The following is a 14,070-nucleotide window of genomic DNA, read 5'->3' as shown; positions in this document are numbered from 1 at the left end:
CCTCTTTGACAAAGGGCTTTCACTTTCCAAAACACCAATGAATACAAATAACAAGCCAAGTATTTTTCAGTTAGATTCACAGTGTTTGATATTAATATATTCTAAAGGATTTAAATTTTAGCTGAGTTTTAACGTGTTAAAAGTTAATTATTATTCCCCAAATTAAGTGCTTTATTTTGCAGAGCAAGCATTGTGTCTCCTAAGAAAATAGGCATTTTATTTTCTGTTTAATTATCTGCTTCTTCCTGTCGATCAGTGTCAGTAGTTTGTCAAAAAAGAGTCAAGGACACCCTGCTTTGGTGTCCATGCAAATATGATTCAATTATCCCCAATGAGTTTGCAAGACTTGCATAAGTCATTAATTTGAAAAACATGAAAATTAATGCAGGGGAATTTGGAGCTGATGTCAAAGACATTTTAAAATTACTCCCATTTAAACTTTGAAGAGTAACACTCAGAAAATGCCTACTGCAGCTAACTTTACTACAAATGATAACTTACATCATAAAGACACAACTGGTCAACTCCATTATCTTAGTTCTAGCATAATTTTGTCTAAAACTTAATATTTCTTTAGATTAAAATATGACTATATCAGACAGCCGATATGATGCAAAGTAAATATGCCAGTAGACTGTATCTAAACAATCTCACTGGGTGCTACAGTCCTCCAATTCAGATTACATATGTGAACACAAAGAGAGGCTCATTCCCTACAAGTGTGGGGAAATTTCTCTCATTCACTCGTAAGTTTAGCTCAATCTGTCCCAGAGCTCACAGTGATTTATCTTATGCTGTCAAATATTTTTTAAACTATTCATTTGATAACAACTAATTGTTCATCCATTAAATGCAAGGTCCTATGCAAGGCACTGAGTATTAAAACATGTCAGCAGTCCAGGGGCTGGTCAGTCAAAATGACTGACAATTACACAATCACTACAGTGAACTGATCATTTATGAGAGGCACGCCTCTATGCGAAGCGTTTTATTTCTTTTTACAGATAGAATAAACGATCGCATTTACTGCACACTCTCTGGCCTCCCATTTCTCGCTAGCCCCCTTCCATCAGGCTCCCTGCCTTACCACTCCACTGAAAATGCTCCTGTCTGGATAACAATCCCTTCCACCCTACCAAACACACTGCCGAGCAGTCAAGCCTCATCTTCCTTCACCGAGCAGCATAGGACGCGATTGGTAACACTGTCTTCTGAGAAACACTTCTTCACTTCCATTTCAGGCCTTCCTATCCCCCCGACTTTTCTGCCAGCCTCTGGCTGAGTCTTCCTGATCTCTCTAAATTTTAAGATAATGCAGGTCTCAGTTCTCAGGCCTTCTATTTGCTCATTTTCTATATCCACTGTCTTGATTTTACTTATGCTTACAGCTTTACACACACACGTACACACTGATGACTCAAATTCTCATATCTGTTCCTGACTGCCAGACTTGCAACCACCTTTGTATTTAACATGTCCACTCTTACATCCAGCAGGAGCCTCAAACTTCTCTCTGTAGGCAGCCTCTGCTCTTTCGCCCATCAGTCCCCTCATGAAGGCCCCCAACTGTCTCTCCACTCTCAGGAAATGATGACCTGATCCTTCTCCTTGCTTAGATGAATACCTTGGAAACATCCCTGACCCCAAAACTTCTCTCAAACTCCACATCTAATCTGTTTGCAAAATCTGCCTTTAAAAATACACCTAAAGGGGTGCCTTGGGGGGAGGGTGCAGTCAGTTAAGCCACTGACTTTTGGCTTCGGCTCAGGTCATGATCCTGGGCTCCTGGGATGGAGCCCTGAGGCAGGCTCCCTGCTCAGTGGGGAAACTGCTTCTCCCTCTGCCCCTTCCCCCTCTTCCCATGCTCTATTAAATAAATAAATAAAACCTTAAAGAAAAAAAAGAAAAGAGAAGAAGACGTGGTCCTGTGACAGCTCTGTATGGACTTGGCAGGTGCTGCAGTTGTGTAAGCTGGCACGACAGGGGATTTGGTTCTCTCCCAAGCAGAAAACAGATAAGCAACTTGAAGGCTCGGGCAGATAGATGTCTTGATTCAAACATCCTTTTTCCGTGTCAATCCCTGGTCGTTGTGCCCTAAATCGCCAACCGGCATCCCCCAGCTACAAATCTGGATTCCTGACCCCCTGGCTATGCCTCATCTTTCCATTTCTATGAATTTCCTGATGCTCCGTCTTCTGCTTTCTCTGCGTCTGTGCACTCGATGCTTGTGCCGTCCTTCCCTGATCCAAACGAACGAACACCTGTCCACACGCTCACCCACACCTGACCTCTCCTCTGATGCTCAGGGATTGCCTGAGCAGACAGGCGCCCACTCAGCCAGTTCCTTATCTGTGCCCCGCCCCTCATGTCCACTACGGTACCAGTTGTAGCAGAAGCTGAAACTAGATGGCAGGAAAGAAAAGGAATATGGATGCAATAATGCCAGTTGTTGGAGCCTCAATCCCCTCTGGGTGACTAGCTTTCAATCTCACTTTTCACATTTCCTATGGAAGTATTCAGTTTTCCTTCTTCTTTTCTACACACCATTTTAGAGAAAAAGAAATCTCCTATCCCTAAAAGAAATTATCTGTGGAAGTCATGGTATGAGTTGAGAGAAGTCTGACCCCCCCTTGGGGAATACTTTCCCAGTTACAGTAATAAAACTGCTACTATAAAATGCAGCCAGTCATGAAACCCAGAAGTTACACTTGGTACAGTAACACCATCAGAGTCACCCATGGGTCTGTATTATACTATATTATTGGTTAAGTTGTAAAATTTTGCTGAAAATGCACGCAATGCAGGGCATCAGCTTCTACTCAAACATTGGTCTTATGTACTTTCTATGTCCATTGTATTCAGCTTTTCCTAAAGTTTCTGGTTTTCCTGGAGTTCCTCTTCCCAAATTTCACTCCAAATGAAACATGAGATGCCGCACTTATTCAATATTTGATATGTCGTGTGTTTTTCAGAAACATACATGATTAACATGTAGGTGTTATGAATCTCAACAGACATTGAATAGTTTTCACAGCATCATATAATTTCTGAATCATGTTCTTATCTAAAAATAAATAGATCCTCAAATAATCTGTTAAGATTGTCAGGGTAGGGGCGCCTGGGTGGCACAGCGGTTAAGCGTCTGCCTTTGGCTCAGGGCGTGATCTGGCGTTATGGGATCGAGCCCCACATCGGGCTCTTCTGCTATGAGCCTGCTTCTTCCTCTCCCACTCCCCCTGCTTGTGTTCCCTCTCTCGCTGGCTGTCTCTATCTCTGTCGAATAAATAAATAAAATCCTAAAAAAAAAATTGTCAGGGTAAATATTACTATTCCTATCCTGACTGAAGAAATAAAGGTGCATAAGAACTCATGCCAATGATTAAAAGCATTCCCTAGTTCATGTGAAATGAGGCATCCTGAGACTATTCCACTATTCTGTATTATTTTTCTAATTATTTATATTCATTATATTTCCTTTATTATTTACCATCATCTACTACACTACCCATGCAACGGACCTTATTTCTGTGTATCTCCCCCCACACACACTCGCTTGGGATGTAAGCTCCATCCAGTGCAGTTCGTCTTTGCTTCTGTGTTGGCGGAACCACGAAAAATACTTGGCATTAAGTAGGCACTCAACACACCCTTATTGAATGAATTAACAAAAAAAGCTGAAAGAGAACTCCTCATTAGTAATAATAGACACCTGGAAATGGTGGACAAATGGCTTCAAATCATTATAGCGAGCATGTATTGAGCACTGAGCAAACGGCAAGCACTGTGTCCACGTGTGTGATCTCGTGATGGAGCTCATCACAGTGGGTAAGGAAAATCAACTCCATCGTGAGCCCCCTTGAGTCTAAATCACAAGTCCACATTTACCAGCTTTGTGCCCTCAGAAAAGTCACAGAATCTTCTCAAGTTTCAACTGTTAAATTATAACATAGGAGTGATAAAAATATGACCTAATAAAACTTTGGCAAGGATAAAACCTTGTAAATCTATCATAATTGCTCAGGTAAATGATGTTAACTTAAGTAACAGTAATTCTTATTACAAGCCAACGTGCTATGTACTATTACTATCTCCATTTTACAAAGAAGGAGTGTGACGTATAGTATGGTTAGGAAATTTGCTCAAGATCACAGGGCAAGCTATAATCTCAGATCATCCTGACATCACAGCTCACATTCTTAACCTTACCAACACCCAGCCACTGGGAAAATAATTCCTAGAATCAGAAGAAAATATCTTCTGACAAGAATGACAAGAACATTATATTCCACTAACATCTTAATTATATATGTGTGTGTGTATATACATACATATACATATACATATTCCATTTTATTTTTTAAGATTTTTATCTTTTTTTAAAGATTTTATTTACTTATTTGAGAAAGAGTAAACGAGACAAGCGGAGAGTAGGGGCAGACCGAGAGTGAAGTAAACATAATATATTCAACAACATGGTTAAATTCTCTCATTGCACTGGGCCTGTGTTGCAGCAAATATTTATTGAAATAAGTCGGCCTCCTGCTGGGACTTAAAACAAGTTTTATTAAATGAGAACTTCCATTGAAATGGTATTTGCTATTTAGGGTTTCACCGGCATGTAACATAATCTCCAAACCAGGAATTTAGTTCGATCTTAAGTGAGTTTTAACAGGACGTACGGATGCACCGAACACATACCAATACATCAATCACATGTGTTGGTCACGACTTGGATTCCTTCTCTCCTCAACCTTTTTGTCTCTCCCTCCCACTCCTTCCCTCTTTCTCTCCTTCATTCTTTGTCAGTGTGTGAATGCACATCTAGGAACTCCGGAATCTGTAAGTGAATGGCGGTTAAGAATAGTTATCCTCAGAGTTTCGTTACAGCAATGATGGATAAAGAATCATTGCCAAACAGATGCAGTACAGGCATATTTCTGGGTGGACACGCACACACTCATGGTGGCTTGTGGAGAGAGGACGAGACAGAGAAAGAGAAGGAAAGGGAGAGGGAGAAAGGGAGAAGGTAGGGGAGACAGGGAGGGAGAGACAGTGAAATCTACACAGCCAGGACACTACGGTTGCCAGGGCCGAATTCTCTGGGGAATGACATTTGTTAGGCATGCTTTCTGGAAATCTATAGCCTAGCTGCCTGGAATAAATATACTTGGCTATTCTCTTTTCCTTTCCCCACAATAGGGTCAATGGGGTGAGCTCTTATTTACAGAGGAAACTGGTTCCAGGAAATTGGGTAGGTGGTTACAGTGGAGTCTGTTTGTTATGTGAGCCAAAGGTTTCACACTTTACTCTTGAACAAAGAGAAAGAGAGAATTCTTGCATTATTTCTTCCTACCTGTATCCTACTACCGAAAATTTGACATTATCTTTCCCTTGAACTATATTCTGGTTTAAATCCGATGTTAATGTTTTCTTTTTATAAATTTCAATCAATTCTCATATGTACTGTTTTAAAGGAATGTTTATGTACTGCAACTGATTTGTGTTACTAATCGTCACCATAAATAAACTGTCAAAAAACATTCATATATAATAAATGCCAGGCAAGCAAGACTTTTTTTTTAAGCAAAACATTTTTCAAATGAAAGAAAATCTAAACAATCAAAAACACTTTAACAGTTAGTAGCTTATGTTGCACTTGAAGAGTGTGTGGGTGTGTTTTTACACATATGCATGCAAATGCATACACACACATATATGTATATAATACGTGTAAGTGTGTGTGTTAATATAAAGCCCTGTAGCTATAATTATCTGCTATAGTTTTTGACTTACTAAATTCATTATGCATTGTTGTACCTCTAATTCTAAAATCTCAACATCACTGAAACACAATGAACAAGAGGGTATTGAGGAAGTCGGTCGTCCAGAGCTAGAAGGCTGCAAGTGCAGTGTCACGCCGACAATATCTGAAAAAGTCCCACTTGGAGCCAGTGGGACTGGATCAAATGGGCAATACTGTAGAGGGAAGATTCAATTCTAAAAAGGCACATGAAGCTTGACCAAAGAAAGAGATGAAAATACTCCATTTATTGCTGGCATATTCACAATCATCTATGTATATAGCATATGGAACATACTAGACACGCCTGGCACACAGTGTTCATTCAGTAAATTCTACTTAGGGTGGGGGACAGGAGCACGGGATTGTGAGACTAAAGTCAAGTTGCAGTTCCAACATCTGTTAATTACACAACTTTGGGAAATTTATTTCACCTAATTTTTATCTTCTGGAAAAAGACACTAATAATGCCAGACTCACAGAATTATTTTTAAAATTAAATCTTGCATATAAGTCATTACTATCTGGTCATTAAGTGTCTCTTTCACCACCACCATCAGCGGCACCATCACCACCACCACCACCACCATCGCCATTACAGGGATTTTTCTCTTTTTCTTAATTTTTATTTATGTATGTATGTATGTATTTATTTATTTATTTATTTATTTATTTATTTATTTATTTATTTATTTATTTATTATTTTGTAGATCAGGTATAATCAGAAATCAGCTAAGGATGAAGAAATACCCAAATTGAGCCACATAACAAGGGCATTCTTAGGAATCAGGATGAAGCTGTCAGGCCACACCTAGAAACATGTGGACATGAGGATATATTTAGAGCACGGAGATAAAGGGAGACTAGAAATATGGGTGAACAGTGTTGGAAAAGGCAATAGGAGGGAAAGTGGAGAACCCGTAGACTGCAGGCAGAGGGCTGCTGGGAGGCCGAGGAGCTCACACGTGTCTGAAGTGTTTGCCCTCAGTGACTGTAACTCTCTCCTCCTAGGTTCAGGCTCATATCCTCAAATTCTGTCTGCCTTTCTAAGTAGCTCAGTAATCTTTTAGGCTTGGCAATACGAATTGACAGTAAGAGTTGAAAAATTATTTCCAGGAGATCGGAGGGAAGGGTACTCTAACGAATGAACACAAGCTGTTCCCACAGCAGTGTTCTACCCTGTTATACTTGAATTACAGTGGCGGTATTTAAACTCTAGTTCCTGGTACTTAAGCTTGATATTTGAAAGAGAAGTGTTCATTTTATTAATATTCATGTATACTATTCATACACACACACACACACACACACAAAATGCTCCCACTTTCCACTGGTGTATTCACATTGGTCGATTTATATGCAAATGTAACATCTAAGACTTGAATAATTTTATATGTGTGAAATAACACAAAAAACGAATTCCTTGAGAAGAACTCTACAGCCTGTCCTTTCCATTGACAACATAGAGTACAGCGGGCAGTTTCTAGTGAACAAAAAGATACCAGTAGGGTTCCTACTCCCAAATCTACACTTTGGTGCTAAAATATTTAGATGGTTCTATGCCAACTGAAAAATGGCCACCATTCAAGACCAAGCTTCCTTTCGAGTTAATCCCTAGGACTGTACTACCATCATATTTTCATTATAAAAAACTTTAATATTGGGCCAGGCACTTTACAGGTATGTGATTAAGGAAGAAATGAGTCCCCAAAGTCAGAGGAAGACACAATTCAACCAAGAAAAGCATCTTTCCTTTTTCTGTACATCTTTCCTTCGAAAATGGAAGCTGTCCAAAGGTGTTTTTATCTGCTGCTCTCCCCCCCATTCCGACGGAGGCTTAATGGAAGGTGAGATAGACTGGGAAGTAAACTCTACTCAACACCCATCCACACCGATGAGCGGGCTTAACTGGCACCTTCCTTCCCCTGGAGAGTATTAAGCCCCATACAAAGTGACTTATTATTTTCATTAAATACAGGTGATTAAGTCTATAAACAGGCTTTCTCTCTGTTAATAAAAAGGTATCAGAACTCTCAAGAACTCAAAGCCGCTGCTATTAATAAATACAGCTGAGTGCAACGGTCTATTTATAGATTTATCAGTGATTTATTAATGGCTTAAAAGCTTTGTTCAAATCACACAAAGCATGAAAATAAATCATCTCAAGATTCACTTATAAATTGGAAAAACATAATCATGGTCAAGACTTTACAATATATGGAACAAAAATAGTCACTCAAGTTGAATCATCTGGCTTTTACCAAATTAGAAACATATTGTTTTTAATTCAAAAGATATTGAACAATAGCATTCCGAACACCATATTCCTTTCTCAACAGAATACTAGACCAAGTCGAACTTCCGTTAATTGTACAGACTGATACGCTGATGTTAAAAAAACCTTGGGTTGGTGCGCCTGGGTGGCACAGCGGTTAAGCGTCTGCCTTCCGCTCAGGGCGCGATCCCGGCGTTGTGGGATCGAGCCCCGCATCAGGCTCCTTTGCTATGAGCTTGCTTCTTCCTCTCCCACTCCCCCTGCTTGTGTTCCCTCTCTCGCTGGCTGTGTCTATCTCTGTCGAATAAATAAATAAAATCTTTAAAAAAAAAAAACAAAACCTTGGGTTCTCCCACTGAAAGGAAATAAAGTTACAATTACTTCTTTACAGTAGCTGACCTCATCTTTCACGGTAGTGAAGAGTATCATAAATAGGGAAATAACGTTCCTTTTGTGAAAACATCAAAATAACATGAAGTAATTGATACAATTACATTCTCTAAGTCTTTGCTTTGAAATCTGAAAATCCCAACTCATAAATGGCTTGTAAATAATTAATCCAGAAAACTGTCTGCTCCCACAGCACACTCAAAAGAAACGGGCCTCATTTTGAAAGCAAAAGATTTTCTTATGTTCTACAAAAGGTTAAACCTTTAAGCAGTCTAATGGATCACTGTGGGAAGCTTTACTCGGAAATGCACAAAATGAATACATTTTCATCAAAATGGTGTTTATGAGATCTCATTCAGCCCAAGTGTACATCTGCATAGGTTATTAAAAAGTCCAAGTGTCTAATAGGCAAGTGGCAAACAGCAAAATTTTAGTCAGCATTTTCTGTTCTATGCTCTACCAATCACAATAAATCAAGAAAGAAGTTAACTGTTAACACCTCTAAACTCTCACCACTGCACAAGAGAGAAAGGCTACAGCTAACGAGTCTCACGTTTAAGTGACTGAATTAAAAAGGTTGAGTTTCGATAGGGTTTAGATTTAACAGCTCTTCCCACACAGGCTGAAATGTATCACACGACCTTAGAGCTCATTCTGCAGCATTAGGGACTTCATTTCAGAAATTTTACCAACTGATTCTGCAGATTACAAAGATCTATTACAGCCAAGTTGCCAGGCAGCAAGAAAGAGGGAGACTGGAGACTTACACATTCTCTAGGAGTATTTTGATTAAGGTTGCAAATATTTAGCAATCATTCATGTAGGGGTTTGTAGCATATGCATCTACTTATTTTGAGGAATGATAAACTGAATGATATGTTAGTCAAGAATTTCCTTTTTGTGGAATGTTGAAAAATGACCAACCCAAATACGAAAAAAGAACTTGGTGAGAGTGAGTAGATGGCAGAAAACTTAACTTGATTAATCTTTACATAAATACATAATTAATTATGTATTTATTTATGTATCTGAATAGTCTTCCTTGAAAGAGAGCAAATAGATTTTCTCATTATTCTCTTCAGTATCTAAATCTAAATACAGAACAGAAACTTGCAGTAGTGAAAACGTTAGATGCAAAATACCCTGCTTTTCTCTGATGCATGATCGCAGCATTTAAAAGCATCTATGCAGGAGATTATACCAATTTCACGAAGTCCATCTTCATTTCTTAAGGTTTCCTTCTATGATCCTTGTAAAAGTAGTTCATTCAAATAACCTTCGTTAAAAGAATTTGCTATGAAATCCTATGATACTTGGTATTTCCGGGCCGAGTGGTTGACAGAAGGCTCTAATCACTGGAGGGACTCCTGTCCACTGCTAAGAAATATTTGAAGAAGACACAGAACATCTGACCTGCTGTGAGAACGTTCCCTTACAGAATGCAGGAGGATGACTCCTATGGAATTTTTGCTATCGGCGTTAACTACAGGAATTTGTATTGTCACGCTTTGCTTATCCAATGGGAAATAAACTATTGGGATGTTTGCACACGGCCTGAACCAGAGAGTATTTGTGGACACTCTGTATGTGGACGTTATGAGGAGTGATGTGTTTTCCAAGGATACTGACCCTACTTTTATTAAGAAATATCCAATTTTATCTTCGAATTAAAAAAATACCTGAGCATGAATACAAAAACTGCTATAAAATATTTGCTAATTCTAATACCTAGAGTATCTCAAAGTTTCTATCATTTGCCTTTCCCCTAAAGAAAACATGTTTTCTTATATGTTCATATGGCATGCAATTTTGAATTATACTGTCACCATAGTGAATTACTTGCTGTAGAAAATTCTGAATTTTTTTGTTTCCCCAAAGAGTGCTATTATTTTTTTAAGCGGGCAGTTAATATGGATGAACTAAAACTTCAAGAGCGGGCATCTGTGCTGCATGGCAGCTGAAATGCTATATTAATTCTTTTCGCCTTAGCTGACCTGCTTATAATCTGCACCATATGTGCATAATTCAAGGTTCAGGGAAGAGTTCCTACATAGAATTTGGGGTATTTCCCTCTAGTGGTATCCTTTCCAGGGTATACTCTAAAATCTCAGTCACTGTGGTTATCTCAAAACTTACTCTTGCTCTCCAAACCAAGAAGACTGAAGATGTCTAAGGGCATTTTAGTTGGTTCTCTTGGTGCTAAATGGAATGTACCTTCAGACTAAAAGCTGCATAAGGAGTAGTTCCCTTATTCTTTTTCTTTCTTTCAAATGCCATCTTCACTTCAGTTTCTATCCACATTTATATGTTTGCCTGTGGCATTGGATAATTGTCTTTATATATATATATATATATTTATTTCCCCCCCCAGATTTTTAAACACTGAGATATAGTTGATAGATAACATTGTATTAATTTTAGGGGTAAAGGTAATGATTTGGTATGTGTATACTGCAAAGTGATGACTATAGTAAGTTAACATGGATCATTACACGTAGTTAAGATTTTTTTTTTTCCTCCTGATGAAAACTTACTTTCTTAACAACTTCTAAACATACGGTATTTTCCCCCAGATTTTATGGTTGTTTTCTGTAGGGAGTTTGGTTCAACCGGAACTATTTCACCATATCTGGAAGTTTATATTAAGGATGTTGTGCCAATTAATCAGCGAGTAAGAAGACAGTCCGAGCATATAAAGAACTGAATTGGGTAGAAATGAATTCAATCTTAACAGCCACGTATCTCAGTTGAGATCTTTTCACCAGTTTCTCAGCAAGAACTCTTGGGAGTTTTCAGTTTATCGGGATTAATACCATGAATATAAAACAGGCAATGGATTTGGGACATCGTTATAGAAGAAAACTAATGATAACATCATCAGCCAAGAATGACACTAATAAGATGTATTCTTTCCTTTGCCTCCACAGGCATTTTTACCAGGTTTGCTTAAATCCTAGAAAGGAAAGGGCACCATCTGGTAATTATTATGAGATAAGAATAAAATCATTATTATAGTAGCAGTGATTATAAGGGTCTTGAGCCATTTGAATTTGAAATGGACATTTCCTTACTCACTTGCCCTGTAATTAAGATAAATTATCTTTTTCAATTTAAATTAATTAGCATATAATGTATTATTCGTTTCAGGGATACAGGTCTGTGACTCATCAGTCTTACATAACACCCAGTGCTCATTACATCACATGCCCCCCTTAATGCCCATCACCCAACCCCCTCACACCCAGCAACCCTCAGTTTGTTTCCTATGATTAAGACTCTCTTATGGTTTGTCTCCCTCTCTGATTTTGTCTTATTTTCCCCTCCCTTCCCCTATATCCTGTGTTGTTTCTTAAATTCCACACATGAGTGAAATCATATATTTGTCTTTCTGACTGACGTATTTTGCACAGCATAATACCCTCTACTTCCAGCCATGTCATTGCAAATGGCAAGATTTCATCCTTTCTGATGGCTGAGTAATATTCCATTACATACATATGCCTCATCCTTTTTATCCATTCATCTGTCGATGGACATCTAGGCTCTTTCCATAGTTTGGCTATTGTGGACATGGCTGCTATAAACATTGGGGTGCAGGTGCCCCTTTGGATCACTACATTTGTCTCTTTGGTGTAAATACCTAAGGATAAATTATCTTTTAACTTAATGTTATCAAATCTTATGACCTCACTCTTCAAAAAGAAAGCTAGAATCTTTCAAAAATTAAAAGAAAAGCAGATATGCTTACCCTATAAATAAATGCCATTGTTAGTACCTTCCTTAACACAGTATTACTTTTTTAAAAATCACATACACAAGTGTAGCTGGGGAGCTCAGTCTGCTAAGCATCTGCCTTTGGCTTAGGTCAGAATCTCCGGGTCCTGGGGTCAAGCCCCACATCAGGCTCTCTACTCAGCACGGAGTCTGTTTCTCCCTCTCCCTCTGTGATCTCTCTTTTGTTCTCACTCAAATAAATTAAATTAAAATCTTTAAAAAAATCACACACACAGATAATACAGAAAACAAAATTTAAAAAACCATCAGTTAAATTAAACTGGATATTACACTAAAAAGAATTTTTAAAACTATGATGATTTTTACTTGGCTTTTGGGACCATATAATAAGCTTGACCAAAAACTGAGCCAGCATCTTTTTCTGCTGCTGTTTTCATCCTTCAGAATGTTCTAATTATTTATTTTTGAGTGAAAATATTCCCTAAAAGGGAAATGCCTGCACACTTAGATGACTGATGAGGACCAGGTTGTCCAGTCCTGGAATAAAGTCCCTCAGCTGCTTTCTGCCAGAAACTTCACCCAGCCATTGCCAAACAACAAAATTACAAGACCATCAGCACATGAGAAAGTTGGCAATTCTGGACTTTTTAGAAACAGTAGAGATGTTGTTGAACACTATTTCTTGGAACATGACTTCCTTTGGGACATCTATAAGGGCTTGCATTAAATCCTGCATGTCGTAAGAACAACACTCTGGTCCCACTGAATACATGCTTTTTCTCATTCACAGATAAAAAGTCAAAATGCATTTAAAGCACATTAGTGACATGAGGGCTCTATGAATTGGAGACCATGGTAACTAAGTCTGAACACAAGAACAGGTTTGACTGTTTTCAATGTATTTACTCACTGCAAGGTATGCCGGTAGTCAAGAATTATGTTGTGGAACAAGGAAATTATAGGCCAGGTCTTGAGCACCATAAATATTTTTGAATAAAAGAGAAAGAAAAATGAATGTGATTTTCTATTTGCTGTTCATTTGTTTATGGTAATAAAGGCAAAAAGATAAGAAATGACAGAAACCTAAGTGTATAGGAGAAATCTAAATGTACAAGCATAGGATATATGGTCAAGAAGAAAACATTGATGAATAACTCTATGCTAAGAGGGTTATTCCTTTTAAGAAAAAAGCAGCAGTACAAACTGGAGCCTTGAGATTAACTTGAGTGAATGTCCTGTCTTCGGTTCTGTGTCAGTCAGGAAAGGTTATGCTACACAGTAACAAATGACCCCGACATGTCAGTGGCTGACAATGAAGGCTTATTTCTAGCATATATTACATGTCTATATTGAGTTGGCTGCAACTCTGTTCCACATCACTTCACCACGGAGCCCCGGCTAATGGAGCAGACTCTGTTTTGAACACTGCTAATTCTCATGACACAGCAAAATGGTGAACCACATGCTGGCTCTTCAAGCTTCTGCTCAGAAATGACATACATTATTTCTGCTCATATTTCACTGGCCAAAGCCTGTCACATGGTCATGACTGAGCTCTACAGGTGTGACATAAAGCTCTCCATCACTGAGGAGCACCTCTAGGAGAAACACTGAATATGGACGAACATAAAATATACCACAGCTATCTATTAGCATGTAAAACTTAAGATTTTTTTTTTCTGAAATGCAGTGTGCCATTGTTTGAAAACAAAACAAAACAACTAAAAATATCAATATTGAGGATTGTTGTGAAGAGTAAATATGATGAGTATTAACTGCTTGGACCAGGAACTGAGGCTCACAGATTATAGTAATGTTTATTATTACTCTCTTCCAATTACCTATAATATGACCACATATTATCCAGCA

The sequence above is a fragment of the Ailuropoda melanoleuca genome, chromosome 8, assembly GCF_002007445.2.
Source record: "Ailuropoda melanoleuca isolate Jingjing chromosome 8, ASM200744v2, whole genome shotgun sequence".
In the NCBI taxonomy this organism is placed as follows: Eukaryota; Metazoa; Chordata; class Mammalia; order Carnivora; family Ursidae; genus Ailuropoda; species Ailuropoda melanoleuca.
The sequence above is the reverse complement of the archived record's forward strand: the minus strand, read 5'-3'. Positions refer to the sequence as shown.